Below are 16,366 nucleotides of genomic sequence, written 5' to 3'. Positions count from 1 at the left end.
ATGATGTGGCCCATCTTGCGATACAGAGGCTACATAGTGGAGTATCAAACAGGTGTCAGCCTGGTGCAGTTTTTGCTCTCCTATTGGTCAGTGGTCTCTGAGCCGAATCACTGCAGCCAGGTACCGGGGATCGGGAGAGTGGGTAGGAGCTCAGCATGGATGGGGAGAGGACACCTTGGGAGAGCACCCATGGAGAGGAGGAGCAGCTGCGCAGAGCTCTGATTCTCAGTCACAGCTACAGTTTTACACTGCCCTTGCATCTCTTCATACCCTGCTGTCACACTCCCTTTGTGACCTCATCTGTCTGTATTCTGTTCTCCAGTTAGCTCTTAGCTCCCAGCTGTCTGTCTTCTTTGTCTTTTATTATCACTGCCATATGACTGCTGTCTGTCACTTCCTTTCTGCTCCTCTTTATCCCTCTCTGAGCTTACATACCCTCTCCGAACTGTATTCTTCCTGCATTGTACTCTGCACTCTGGTGATCTGTCCACACTACAGTATCAGTCAATAATGCCCTACAGCTGCCCACTCTCCCCAGTACCCCAATATACTGTACTCAGGGACGTGCAGTCAGGGGAGGCAGAGCCTCACCTGTCATGCTCTCTGTCATACTCAGAGTTCTCACTAGAAAAATTATTAGAATAACACAAAGAAGATATAACTTATAAGCATCTTCTTTGTGTTAATACAATCATCTTTATAGATAAAACTTACCAGACATTCAGAGCTCCTGGAACTGCAGGGAGAGATAGAGAAGAGGCAGCAGCAGCTCAGCGTCATCTCTCACACTGTCGGACACTGACTGTAAAGATGGGTGGGACTACACAGCGGCCAATCAGACTGCATAGAACAGAGAAATGAGAGGCATGCCTCACAGTGGGGGCGTGTGTGACCTCTGATGGACACCTCAGATTGGTCATGTGACCAATCCAGGAATTGAAGAAAGACAGACACCAGAGCTGAGCAATGTGACAGGGGAGGAGGGAAATGGGGTCCCACAGTGCCAGCAGCAGCCACCCGTGCACAGTGACTGGGGTGAGTAGCAGCCAGAGCCTGGACTCTGTGTGTGTGTGTCAGGAATCTGTGTGTCTGGCATATGTAGTGAGTGCAGGGACAGGATGGTGTGTGTGTGTGTGTGTGTGTGTGTGTGTGTGTGTGTGTGTGTGTGTGTGTGTGTGTGTGTGTGTGTGTGTGTGATAAGGGGTATATTTATTCTCTTCTATTCCCCTCCTTTTCTCTGTCTGATTCTATTGTTTGTATTATACTACTATATTTCATATCTTTGAAGCAAATGTATATTTTTAACCCTTTAGTGATTTATAATAATTAATCACTAATTGTGTACCTTTTAATAACAAACCCGCACAGGTTGCATATAGACATATATATCTTTAAATCATTAGGAATATTCTGTTCATGGAAGAATGCACGCCAGTCATATAGAATGTAAAACGTAAGAATGTATTTCAACAAACAATTGCTGCTCATAGAATTCCCTTTTATCATTAAACAGTATTGGTCAAATACAATGCAAGTCATCATATAATAGTTTCACATGCTCAAACTATATAAGAAATAAACAGGATGAAAGAAGTGTGAAAGATGTATATACTGTATGTGTGTGTGTGTGTGTGTGTGTGTGTGTGTGTGTGTGTGTGTGTGTGTGTGTGTGTGTGTGTGTGTGTGTGTGTGTGTGTGTGTTACTACTGGGGAGATATCACTCAAAGCACTCGGCTAAATCACAGATTGCATAAAATGACACCCTAGGCTTATTGATAGATATTGGAAAAATATCTACCTTAAGAGACATCTAAGTGGATTGGTTTTGGTTTATGTGTGTGTGTGTGGGGGGGGGGGGGGGAGGGGCAGCATGTGACTGCATGGTCCACAGATCGCATGGGACAGAAGCTAGACTCCATTTGTGGAAAACTCCCATGATTCCAAAGTCTGTAACAAATGGTTCAAAAGGGAATGTCAGCAGCCATTTTAGGTTTGCAGGTTCAAGCACATGGCATTCTTTGCTAGGCCATAAAGTCACATAGCAGAAGCCATTTTATTAACTACATATCTCTGAAAGACCACTATATTCCAGAATGTATAAGCTTCAACATAATGCATATGTGCTGATTTTACAATTCCAAGCCAACACAGTATCTCAATAACCAGAGCATATTGTATGCTGGTTATGCTATATAATGTAGCCAGTAGTTATATGTGTCCAGCTACTGTACATCTGTCTCAATGCTTCAGGGTGAGTGGTCTCTGATTTCAAGTAGGTACAATATATCATACCTGCAAATTGTGGGTGTGTCTTTCACAGGGAGTGGGTGGGCTAGCTCACATGGCCAGCTCAGGCCATGTGAGCTGGGATTGTCTATTCAAATGCTAACTAGCCAAGGCTACAGTGTAGAGATGTTAATTAGGCCTGGCTAAAGCAAGCACGTTACCAGTTTAATTCTTTGTATAATAGTAAAATATAATATATGTCTCTAAAATGGATATAAGGAAATTACTCTGTAACATATCCCCCTGTTGATAGTGATCTGGCATCCGACAGATTAAAATGACATACAGTCAAAAACATTTTAGTGTAAGTGTGTGTTCTGTTAGTACAGGTGTCTAAAGAAAGAAAAGATTTCGTTTGGAAAAGATTACAACAAAGTAATTTCACAGTTCAAAGTATAAAGTAATGAAGGGGTTGAGAAGAGGCATTTCTCCCCTGCACCGCCATAGGTAGATGGAAAAAAATGTATTTTTTATATGTATGCATACTTATGTAAGGACAAAAAAATCTGCCTATGTGGGCAAGCCCTTTCCTAATATTTCTTAACAATGGAAACTAAAGGCCTAGTTGTTTCTTTGTGAAGTCTTCGCATAGTGTGGTGAGGTCTTCTGAGGCTGTCATCTGGTTCAGGTCCACTGTGTCCGGTACTTCTGGTCTGTGTCCTGTCCGATCATCTAAGGGTCCATGCAGTCATCTTTGGATATATCATCTGATTACAGCTGGGTTCGTCCTTCTCATCTGTATCTACGTAGGAAATAAAGAGGTATCAGTTTGGATGTCTCTTTCTACCTACCCATGGTGTCTTCTCTTCCATCCGATCCACCTGTAGCCTTTTGAAATCCTTCTGTTGACTTGTTTCCCTGTAGATGCGAGAAACAGAAACTCTTCGAGAGCATTAGTTGTCCCTCCCCACCCTCTATGATACTTTATGATTTGGTATACTCCATTCTGAATTTTTTTACAAATCACATTTCCCACTATTTGCGAGTGCTACAGATTGAACTTCACATTATTTTATCCAATAGATGGCATCCAGATCCTAGGATGCCTTTGCTTTTCACATTACCATAAAACATTTCTACAAAAATGTCCAGATATTCAGGATTTTCACATATATTTATCCTGAACTAACCCATATACCCCCCCCCCCCCCTTTCTCCTGTCCAATAATCTGTATATTAATTGGGAAGGAGAATCAAGGAAGTCTTGGGCTCTTTGACAAATTTTTGGACTGTTTCTTGATGTTCTGTGAAAATAGAAACATTAGTATACATAATACAATAACTGTCAAAATGAAACTTTGTCCTATCTATTGCAAACACACAAACTGTTAGTAAGTTTTACCCAAATAGATTACCAATAACACAACATTGTCCTGTAGAACCTTTTTAAATATGAGACCATTCTTTTACCTGCTATGGACCGGTAATGATGAGATGAAACAAGTCAAGTTAACAGACCAATCATATATCAGATATTAGGCAACCATTAGCTCATCTTATGATTACCTTGTGATTATGATTTTATAGTTTCTTTGCAAACAGCTGATTCAATGCATGTTCTGCAAAGCCACTTTTCTAACATGAGCAAATTTCTCCATTTTCTGGTTAAAAGAAACCACGAATTGTCCTACCATTTAATTTAACAACATCAATATCTGGGACTTCCAAAACTCCTAAAGCACAAGAGTGTCTCTACTGGTCATCAGAGGTAAAAAAAAAAAAAACATCAAAATTACCACTATATGCATTTAAGGATAACTTACCTTCCCACAGTTTCAATCATTACTGTGACAGTTTAAACAGGATGATCATATTTTATGACCTATGTCATTCCCCTATCCTGGTGTATAAGACCATAAAAATCAGGGTTATCCTTAATTCCTTAATTTTGAACATCTCAATTTAACTAGGATTTACAGAGATTTGTGAACACAAAAATAAAATCACATTTGTGTCAAGCACTTGGGATTTATACAACCTTTCCATATGTACTGTTACAACAGTTGTGATGATGTTTATCCAATACTGTTTCGCCTTATGAGAGATATATCAGCTATTAAACTTTTCCAGGATCTTCCAAAAGAACCTTGTCCCGCCCATCTTCAAATTCCTAAGAATCTAGTCAGAGGGCTGCAATACATACTTACTACCACTAGGTGGTTTGAGGATATTTTTCTCCAATATATACATATATATTCCATTGTAAATACCTGTATATACCTGGGATTTCACAATGAGCCGGATTTTAATACCACCTGTCTATTTGTATCCCATATATTACCATATACAGTTTTAAGAACAATTATATGTATCTCAAACATTGTTATAAGATGAAAGGTTTAATCCATTATAATCTGTCAACAATGTTACAAAAAGACGTCTCCTTATGTACTTGCACATGACAGACCCAGATCTCCTTATCTTTGCTTATCATATAACATGCCTAGTACTAAGGGTATACTACATGTCCAACGTTCCGAGTATTACATATATTGCATTGTTTCTTAATATTTATAATGTCATATATATAGCAGTCTAAAAATTCATGTTTCCTGAAGTTATATATATATATATATATATATATATATATATATATATATAGGATCAAAACAATGTGCGGCACTCAGGCTTGCAGAAGTAAATAATCACCACCAACTGTCCATCAACGTTTCAATTTTACTTGAAAATTGTCATCAGGATAAATTACAACAGTAATAAAGCTTACCTTATATCCCTGCCACCAGAGTGAAGTGAAGTGTGCATCGCCCGTCCGGCGGGGACCCGCTCGGCCGCTGCGGCGCTGGATGATGACGTCATCGCGTATTACGCGGTGCACGTCCGTGAACCCATCACCATGGTAACCCGTTGTGACACTCCTGATATAAACAAAGCAGCATATGTAACCAAGCTGCTGTGCAGTAAATCTATGACATGGACATATACAACTATAATTAGAGCATGTAGGGCTGTAATAAGTTCAAAGAGTTACTGACGTTTCAGTTAGAAGATGTTAAAAGGTACTGCAGTTGTTATGGCTCCTAATGTACTGATATGGAGTGTTGAAAGTGGAAGATCTTAGCTATAGTTGATCCACACCTGTTTTATGAAATTGTTATGAACATGAATATATGTTAACTATTACATTGCAACTATGATTTACATTCCGCTGTAAAATGCAAAATATTAGATGTCTGGTTATACTAGATGAATTTAATGGTATGAGTAGTTATACTGCATAATAAATGCTAAAGTGTGTCTGTATAGAATGGTGTGAAAACTTAATTTACTGGGTAAGCAGATACTTCGCCTGTATATGTAAATTGGAAATCTGATGTGGATTCTGGCTGTGTTGCACAATGTAGGGAGAAAAAGTTATCAGATAAGAAGTGTATGCAAGCTGAATGAGCAAAATAAAGAAAAAGAGAAAAAAGAAAAAAGAGAAAAGAAAAAGGAAAACTAAGTGATGATAGTTAGGACACATATAAGGAAATGCTCAGTGATATTCAGAGCCACTTTAGAAGAAACAGGATAATGGCAAAGATTCATTAAGTCCTCTTGGTGTAATTACATCCAATTTGTGTATCCACCTTGATTCACATCTTAAGAGAGCTTTGTGTCTGTCTCCACCTCTAGTATTGGCAGGTATATGATCTATCATGCGATATCGTAAACTTGCTAGAGAGTGTTTAAAGATCGCAAAGTGGCGTGCTACTGGCTGCTCACTTTTCCCTTTAGCTAAGGCCAGTCTAATGGCCGATCTGTGGGCGGTCATTCTCTCTTTAAACTTCCTCTTTGTCTTGCCGATGTAGGTTAAGCCACAAGGGCAGATAATTTGGTAAACCACGAAAGTAGATTCACATGTTAAATGATGCTTGATGGATATTTTATGGCCCAGATGCGGATGGTAGAAGGTGTCACCAGAAATAAGATATTGGCACGTTGTGCACGAGCACCTAAAACAGCCCCATTTGAGAGCTGTAAACATAGCTGGTCTTTCAATTTTAGTTTTAGATGAAATATCTGTTTTGACTAACATGTCTCTGAGGTTTCTGGACCGACGATAGCATGGCATGATGTTAGTATTCTGTAAGTTCAATTTATTATCGGTTTGAATGAGATGCCAATGTTTTTTGGTGATTTTATTGGTTTCCTCTGAGGCAATGTTATAGGTGCTTTTCCAAATTAATTTGGATGGTATGGTTTCCTTGGTCTTCTTCTGTAATAATGTGTTTCTGCTCATCGATAGCACCTTCAATTTGGTCTCATGGAGTTGTTTGGAATTGTATCCCCGCAGTATGAAACGATTAATGAGATCATCAATTTGAGATGCTGCTCTTTTTGCGTCTGAATTAATTCTGTGAATCCTGATCATTTGTGAGTATGGGAGACCCAACTTGAGTCCTTTGGGATGGCAACTTGCATTATGCAAGAAGGTGTTCCTATCTGTTGGTTTGGAAAACACCGTGGTGTTAATGCTCGCATTCTCAATAGAGATCCTAACATCTAGGAAATCTATAGTGTGTCGGTCCATTTTGTAGACCAGTTTCACAGGACTAGAGGATGCATTGTGAGCATCCAGTATGTTCTCCAGTGTGGCTTGCGGGCCTTTCCATATGATGAATAAATCATCTATATATCTCTTGTATAGAATGATGTTAGATGAAATGTTGACATCAGAAAAGAATATGTTCTGTTCCACATCAAACATATATATATATATACTTACCATATGACCCGTTTATCTAAGGAAAGAAAGATTTAGATATCCTAACATCTGCGGCATCTTAAATTATATGAATATCCATCTTTACCGTTATTGTTAAAGACTTCGCCTTCCTGCGATTTAGTCTTCTTTCAAATACCTTCTACTTACCAATATATAGAACGATTATTACAGGACTCATTGCAAAACCCGCTATATATGGTCCATGTAATTACACGCAATACCTTACCTGATTATAAGCTTCTTACCTGGGTACCTATAAATTGTAACAGAGTTGAATAAATGGGTCCAGTATGCCCCCCTTCTGCGAGTTTCTTAATCTATTTAAGAAAATCGATATTTTAATGTTCGGTGTTCTATGACTGTATTACTAATTTGTGTGATATCCCTCCTGCCTGCTGCATGGAAATGAAGTCCTCGATTCTCTATAGAATGTGTGAATTTATCTTGCAGACCTGGAGTCACCCAGCCGAAATCACTAATAGCGGCCTTAAAACAGGTATCCAGTGCACTTTGGTCTGCTCAAAATTCTTAATGTGTCGTTAAGCACGAAACCACATAGACAACTTTCAAAGACATATTCAACGAATGGCTTGTACCACTGCAACCAGGGCAGAGTACCCCAGATGTTACGTTTAATGCGTCACGTCTATGAGTCCGTGGGATACTCCCACGCGGCTCATACCTTGACTGAGTACCACACTCAGATATACACCTTTGACTAAAACCTGTCAAGTATCCATAATTCCATGGAATCACACAAACTTATTCTAACAAGAGGAACATCAACAACAAAAAATAACATTTAGTCCATCTGGAAAGAGAAGAAAATAGTGTTAGCATTTTTAGCATAGGTAGAATTATCCCTATTCTTTTCTTCTTCCTAAATAAGGTTCTTATAATCAGTCATTAACAATCTATTAATTTTAACTAATTGTATTGCAAGTTCATTGCAAGTGTGTGCTCAGTAATGCTACTGTACAGTATGATACAGATCCCTGTTTTATTGGGTCTTGTACACTGTAAACAATACCTCCATTCTGTTGGTGCTAAAACTTTGAGCAAAACAACAGAAGGTGTGGTTAGCTGAAATAATGCTTCACATTGGTGCTAAAAGCCTTCCTGTGTAAAGTATAATTTCCTTAACAAACATTAGAAAAGTTGCCAATTACTATAATAAGTAATGTTTGTGTTATTACTTTCAGTACAGTACATTGGAATACAGTTCCCATACATTTCTGTTAAACAAAAAAATTATTATCGCTATCAATAAATTTACAGTTCTATTTATTTTTGCTTCAAAACTATAAAAACTTTTATATTGATCTCAAAAAAATTACAAGTCATATATGGATTTGCTGCATTTAATCATTCATCTGTTAAAATCAAAACCAAAGCAGTTTGAATTTTAACTGTAAAAACTGCTATCTCTTCCACACAAATGTTGTTGTTGTTTTTTTTTTTTTTTTTGGTTTTTCATGGAAACCTATTGGTATGCAAATCTTAGGTCTTAAACCAGCCAGAAAAGGAACTGTTTGCACATCAATTAGAACAATGGTGATAATTCCTAGCTGTATTGGCTGTGAACAAGTTGATCTGGAGGAGATTTAACAGCAAAATGTTTGCTTTATAAACTTGGGGAGAGTTTATAATACATTAGATAACTGGATTTGCTGTAACAAATAGAAGTTATAAATTAAAACCATACTTGCTTGGTTAATGTCTTCAGTGTGAATCCTTGGTCTTGAGGAAACTTGTTAGTGCTGGAAAAAAAAAAAAACTTGCGCGGAGAGAGATAAAGTATATTTTGTATACAAGCAATTTAAACAGAAAAAAAATGTGGGTTCTCTGCTTTTAAATTGAGTCTAAAGCAGTACTGTTCGGGCGCCAATGGTAAGGGGTATATTTATTCTCTTCTATTCCCCTCCTTTTCTCTGTCTGATTCTATTGTTTGTATTATACTACTATATTTCATATATTTGAAGCAAATGTATATTTTTAACCCTTTAGTGATTTATAATAATTCATCACTAATTGTGTACCTTTTAATAACAAACCCGCAGAGGTTGCATATAGACATATATATCTTTAAATCATTAGGAATATTCTGTTCATGGAAGAATGCACGCCAGTCATATAGAATGTAAAACGTAAGAATGTAATTCAACAAACAATTGCTAATCATAGAATTCACTTTTATCATTAAACAGTATTGGTCAAATACAATGCAAGTCATCATATAATAGTTTCACATGTTCAAACTATATAAGAAATAAACAGGATGAAAGAAGTGTGAAAGATGTATGTACTGTATGTGTGTGTATTTATTACTGGGGAGATATCGCTCAAAGCACTCGGCTAAATCACAGATTGCATAAAATGAAACCCTAGGTTTATTGATAGATATTGGAAAAATATCTACCTTAAGAGACATCTAAGGGGATTGGTTTTGGTTTATGTGTGTGTGTGTGTGTGTGTGTGTGTGTGTGTGTGTGGTGTGTGTGGTGTGTGTGGGGGGGAGGGGCAGCATGTGACTGCATGGTCCACAGACCACATGGGACAGAAGCTAGACTCCATGGGGTATATTTACTAAGATTCGTAATGTTCAGAATTTGGTTGAAGTTTAAACACGACTGACATCGGTAGTGTTAATTTGCAACTTTTTTTTTTTTTACGACTCATTTACTATGCTTTCATATTTTGTGTTTTCGTATTTTTCGATGTCGATGTCATTCGTATATTTTTTAATGTGAACGCGGCCGAATCTTGTATTTGCGGTCGTATTTTTGTGGATTTTTACGTATTCGTAAATTCATTTTTCACGGCAGTGTTTTTGTTATTTTCTAACTTTCGTTTTCGTCACTCGTCCGTGATTGGTTGTGTTTGTAATGGAGGAGTGTCTGTGCTCATTAGTATAAAAACGCCCCCAACCAGCCGCACCTCGTGGGTTTAGCTAGTGGAGAGGTGAGAGGAAGTTAGTGTTTTGGAGTTGGTGATTTGTTGGTCGGTTTTGGAGGTTTCTTGCGATTGTTGAGTGCTGTATTGTGTGTGTAAGTAGTCTTGTGATAATTGTATAGTCTCTTTAAAGTTTGTGTCATTTTTAGTGTTTGTGCATTTTAGTTACAGTCTATTGTCATTGTTTGTGAGTGTGTGTGTGTGTGTGTGTGTGTGTGTGTGTGTGTGTGTGTGTGTGTGTGTGTGTGTGTGTGTGTGTGTCTGTGGTTGGTGTGTTGTGTGTAGCGGTAGTGGAGGAGTGTGTTTTGTGGGGTTTTTTATTAGTGTTTTTTGTTGTTTGTCATTATTATGTCCCAGTCAGAGGTGAGTGAGGTGGAGGAGGTGAGTGAGGTGGAGAAGGGTGAGGTTGCTACTGTGGCCTCGAGTGATAGTGAAAGTGATGGTGGTGTTGCTCCGCAGCCACGCACCACTACCAAGATGGGCAGAAATGTTAAATTTAGCTATGCGGAAAATATGGCTTTGGTGCATGAGTTGATGCGCCATCATCGGCAGATGTTTGGGCGTGATGCGGCCAAGGTGCCTTCGCGCAGGAAAACTGTTCTGTGGAGGAAGGTAGTAGCGGCAGTAAACAGTGAGGGTGTAGTGAAGAGGACCGAGGACACGTGTCGGAAGAGATTCTATGACATCAAGCGCTGTGTCAAGGCAAAGATGGCAAAGGAGGCTAAGTCAGCCAGGCAAACAGAGGGTGGCCATCCCTTTATAGCATCTTATCGGGAGTTGGAGGAACCTGTGCGGACCCTTATTCCGCATGAAGTTGTTGGTGCGACTAATGTGCGGGATTCGGATCATCCTAGGCATAATGGTGAGTTGCTGTTTTTTAAATTTGTTATATCTGCATATGTGTTTATGCCTAATTAGTTTTTTTCAAATGATATTGTATTGTTAATATATTTTTATGTTATAAATTGATTAGCTATTTGTGTTTGATTTTTAATGATTTTGTGTTTGTATAGTGAGGTGTTAGGTAGTAATGGTTTTGTGTATATTATTATTTTGCTTGGTCCATTTTGTAAGTTGTAAATTATTGCATAGATGGCTTTATTTGTAAAGGGACATTAGTTACGTGTGAGTCACGTGTTGTTTAGAATGTAATTTTTTATTTTTTTTATTTGTTTAATGTATGTTGTATTTTACTTGTCTTTGTGGGCAATATGTTAGTGTAGATGGCTAAGTATTGTATGTTTACTTTATATTCACTTTGCACTTTTTTTGGTATTTAAAATTTAAATGACATATTTTCAGATTAATGTAATACTCAAAAATATATGGTAATACATGGGTGTATATTCAGCTGTTGGCCATGGAAAATTAGACTACTTGGCTATGTTTTTGTCTTTGGAAATGGAACCTCATTAGCCTTTTCACAAACAATGAAGCAACCCATTTTTAAATAATTTATTGGTAGAAAGTGTACTCATAATGGTAATCATATGGCCACATCACTAAATGTTGCTGCTTACAAAAGTACACACTGTAATTAAAGGTCATAAACACCAACTTATCATTTTTACAGCACGAAAGCAAACCACCACTTCCAGAACACAAGCAACACTGTCAAGAGCTGTGGATGCTGGCGATACAGGTAACGCAAAATTGACACCAGTTAATGTGCCCACCACAAAATTTACAAACAATCTAATGTTTGCATTAATCCATAGGAACTTCAACATCGCATCACAGTCCACAAAGACGTCCTTCACAGGGGTCTGGCAGCCACACGAGCAGGCGTACCAAGAGATGTTGTCCTGATGTCGCACCAACACCAGCATTAAGCCCACCCCCACGTCGTATTTCAACTGTGTTGCCTCAGCCACCAGAACACATTTTGGAGAGTACTCAATCACCGGAACCACATTCCCCTCAGCTGTCTGGTGAGTAAACACAAAACAAAAATTACAAATAACATACTTACACACTGTTTTTGCACACAAAATACACATCAGCAAAAAAAAACAAAAAAAACCTAGAACTAATCCACAGCAGCAAGCACATGGCTTGCAAAATAAAAATGACCCAATCTCCACTATAAAAGTTGCGCAAATTTGGAGTGTTCTCTTGCACCTTACAGTAGTATTGTGTTGTCATTATTTATTTGAACAGGAAAAAATTGTGCTTCAGGTAGATTCACACCCTTTCACAATGGTGATATAATTCATTGTGCCATTTACTGTTTGATATTTTAATGCAAGTACGATATGGCGGACGACAAATCACTTTTTTTCATGGGGTAAACTTTGTACCTCTGTGTGTGTTTGTTTCGTAAGTGTCGTCTTTGTCAAATGTGTTCACTTTTGATGTAAATTTTTTCTTCATACAAACCTACATAATTGGCCTTTTTGATTGTGTATACGAGTCTTGGTGAACATCCTAATTTTCTTTTGAAAAATGTTTGACAAACAAGTCTAGAAAGTTAAACTAAATAATAAAACCAACATAAATAAAAAAGATTCTCAAATTTTGTCCCCTTAAACCACATACAGAACTAGACATCATGCCCCCGGAAGCCCAGCAGGAATCTGAACAACAGGAAACATAAACCCTCCATCTGCAAGCAATAGACGTTAACCAACCTACCATGCCTCAGGAAAGTACCCTGCCACCCCAAATGTCACCACACCCACAATTGAGACAAACAACCCCCCCCCCGCAACAACCTGACCCATCATTTTGGGTAACATGGAACCAACAACAGGCACAGAATATTGATTGCCTACGCCCCCCCCCCCCCAATACCTAGCCAGTCTGCCCCATCATCTACTGAGACTGTGTAGAAACACAAGCAGGCTCAATGTCCAGCTATGCAGAGTCACAAACAGTATGGAGCAGATGAGAGCAGATAACAGCCAACTTATTGTTACCTTTCAGCGCATAATGGATGAGCAACACCGCCATCAACAAGCCCTCATTCAGTTAATTCAAAATAATCAAATTATATCAGAAACCATGTCCTGCATCATAGACAACAACGCAACAGCCACAACACAACTTACCGCAACCCTGGCTAACCTCCGTCAAAAAATTAATTTGTTGGCACAACACCAACAAGGTTCCAGCTCAGGGACCAACACACCTACAAAGACCCCAATTTCATCACCAGTTCGAAGATCAAGCTGAACCCGCTCCACTGTCCAAACCAAACCCACGTCAGCCACCAGAGAACAGCCTAAGAAATAACCAACCCTGCAGCTGGAGACACATTGTTCACAATCATAGGCCTACAAAATAGCACTTATTTGAAATGAAAACACATGTTGTACAGTAATAAATGTGAGAAATGATTGATGTGCAATGTGTTATGTGAAAAAAACTGTCAGTGTAACAGGATAATTCATTGAGTTATCACTCACATGTGTTGGGACTATTCTAGCATCATTACTAACATGAAGGTTTACCACATCACAGCCATAATTATGTGTAAACAATTTTGTAAGGTTGGTGTTAGGCAATGTATGTTTGGCTAATTGGCACACATTACTCAATGTCCATTATGTTGTGCTAATGAGGTTACATATTTCAAACAGCTTCAGAAGAAAGTCTACACACAACAAACACAAACAATAGGCTAAACAAAAATGGTTGTTAGGGCATACTAATTTATTATGTAGTATTGTGGCAGACATTACCTTCGAATTGGAAAAACAAACTTTTAACATTATAAACACATAATTATAAACGATAATCTATATACAAATAGCTAAGTAACTGATACCCAACAGTTAGACATAAACACATATAAAGCAAAATAACAACACTCAGCTGAATAGCTCGAGAGGGAGCAAGAGCCACATTACTACAGAAAAAACATTGGTGTGCCTTAATTGTTCATATACAAAGCACACAGGCAAATTTACTTACCGCTAAAATGTGCCAAAATCAGGTCTTGCCTTACCTGCCTCCCTATATCTGTACTCACAGTGTCACCAGATGTTTCTAACTCCTCTGCTTGCTGACTGTTTTCTTCATCATCATCATGTGGCAGATGTTGCTGCAAACACATGTTATGAAGAAAACAGCAGCAGAACACAATCCTAGTCACCTTTAAGGGACTATACAACAAAAGCCCGGCAGACTTATCCAGACACCGAAACCTTGATTTTAGTACACCAGTACACGCTTCTCCAGAAGAGTCTATTCTATGTAGTCAGGAATGCAAATACTGTCTCAGCCCTCTGAATCTGAACTCCAGTGGGTGGCTTCTATTAAGGGTATGATATCCCAGATTTCATCTAGGATAGCTCATTATGAGACTGAAACACAGGTTTTAAAAAACTCTGTAGAGGTTTTTTCGTATTCTACTCCCACTACCTCAACAAACTCTCCTAGTATATGCCCCCCCCCAAAAAGCGTGTGCTTGCCCAGTTAATGCAAGTCGACATGGATACCAACTCTGATACGGGTGACGGTGATGGGGATATACTGCCGGGGGAGGCATCCCTTGCTAAAAGGGTGCAGCTAATGATTGAGGACCTTGGTAATCTAAATGTTTGGACGTCTTCCATGGCTGCAGAATCCAAGAAGAGTGTGGAGAACCTACCCTTCACAGGTCAGGCTCTATTTGGGGAAGCTTTGGATGCGTGGATCTCCACGGGAACCGCGGTTAAGTCAACCTTTCTTCCCTCAGCCACTCCGACAGTGAAAAAATCCTTCTCTGCGTCTAAAATGCAGTCCTTTCGGTGGTCGTGGAAAATCTATTAAAGCTGCACCAACAGGTTCCCAGGAACAGAAGACGGGTTCTGTTTCCTCAAAATCCTCAGCATGATGGTGGACCTCCCAGCCTGCAGGTCGGGCAGGTGGGAGCACGTCTCAGAAATTTCAGTCAGGTCTGGGTGTCCTCAGGCCTGGACCCCTGGGTACAAGATATTGTATCTCAGGGGTACACACTGGAGTTTCAAGAGCTCCCACCTCATAGATTTTTCAAATCAGGCTTACCAGCTTTGCTGACAGAAAGGGCTATCCTACAGGAAGCCATTCAAAAATTGGAAAGGGCAAATGTCATTGTTCCAGTTCCACCTCATCTGGAAAACAAGGGTTACTACTCAAACCATTTTGTGGTACCGAAGCCGGACGGTTCGGTCAGACCAATATTGAACCTCAAATCATTAAATCCATATTTGAGGGAATTCAAGTTCAAGATGGAATATCTGAGAGCGGTGATCTCAGGTCTGGAGAAGGGGGAATTCCTGGTATTCTTAGATATCAAGGATGCATACCTACACATTCCTATTTGCCGCCAATCCAGGCTTATCTCAGGTTTGCGATGTTGGACTGTCACTATCAGTTCCAGGTGCTGCCATTCGGCCTTTCCACGGCACCGAGGGTGTTCACCAAAGTAATGGCAGAGATGATGCTTCTACTCCGCTAACAGGGAGTGAACATAATTCCATATCTGGACGATCTGATGATAAAATCATCATCCAGGGAGAAGTTGTTGCAGTCCATTGTTCTCACAACTCGACTGCTCCAGGATCATGGTTGGATCCTGAATCTTCCAAAGTCACATTTTGAGCTGACAAGGAGATAGTCTTTCCTAGGGATGATCCTCGACATGGAAGTGCAGAGGGTATTTCTACCACTGAAGAAAGCATTGGTTATACAAACAATGGTCCAGGATGTCTTGAAGCCTACCCGGGTATTGGTTCATCAGTGCATTCGTCAACTGGGAAAGATGGTTGCCTCCTACGAGGCTCTACAGTATGGAAGATTTCATGCACGGTCCTTCCAACTGGATCTCCTGGACAAGTGGTTGGGATCCCACTTACACATACACCAGAGGATACGTCTGTCACTGAAAGCCAGGATTTCGCTCCTATGGTGGCAGCAAATACCTCACCTTCTCGCGGGCCGCAGGTACGAGATTCAGAACTGGATACTTCTAACCATGGATGATGTCTCAGAGGTTGGGGCGCGGTAACCCAAGGGAAAAACTTCCAAGGAAGGTAAACAAGTCTGGAATCCATCCTTCCAATAAACATTCTGGAACTGAGAGCCATATTCTATGGCCTTTTACAAGCAGCACATCTTCTGCAGGGTCAGGCAATTCAGGTGCAGTCGGACAATGTAACAACGGTGGCCTACATCAACCGACAAGGCGGAACGAAGAGCAGAGCTGCAATGACAGAGGTAACAAAGATCCTCCTCTGGGCAGAAAGACATGCAATGGCGCTATCAGCAATCTTCATTCCAGGAGTGGACAAGTGGGAAGCGGACTTCCTCAGCAGACATGATCTCCATCCAGGAGAGTGTGGACTCCACCCAGAGGTGTTCGCAGAGGTGACAAGTCTTTGGGGCGTACCTCACATAGACATGATGGCCTGCTGCCTCAACAAGGTACTGTTCCAGGTC

At 39.6% G+C, this 16,366-nt stretch overlaps 1 long non-coding RNA gene across 1 annotated transcript; it reads left to right on the top strand.

The window, feature by feature from the left end:
* The first annotated feature begins 864 nt into the window (after positions 1-864).
* On the top strand, positions 865-5,552 carry LOC134965583 (uncharacterized). Its single transcript, XR_010188447.1, has 2 exons — positions 865-1,035; positions 5,031-5,552. It is a non-coding gene; the product is annotated as an uncharacterized LOC134965583 (long non-coding RNA).
* Positions 5,553-16,366: the final 10,814 nt, after the last annotated feature.

Source organism: Pseudophryne corroboree, chromosome 10, assembly GCF_028390025.1.
Source record: "Pseudophryne corroboree isolate aPseCor3 chromosome 10, aPseCor3.hap2, whole genome shotgun sequence".
Lineage (NCBI taxonomy): Eukaryota > Metazoa > Chordata > Amphibia > Anura > Myobatrachidae > Pseudophryne > Pseudophryne corroboree.
Note: the sequence above shows the minus strand (reverse complement) of the source record. Positions and strands in the feature narration are given on the sequence as shown.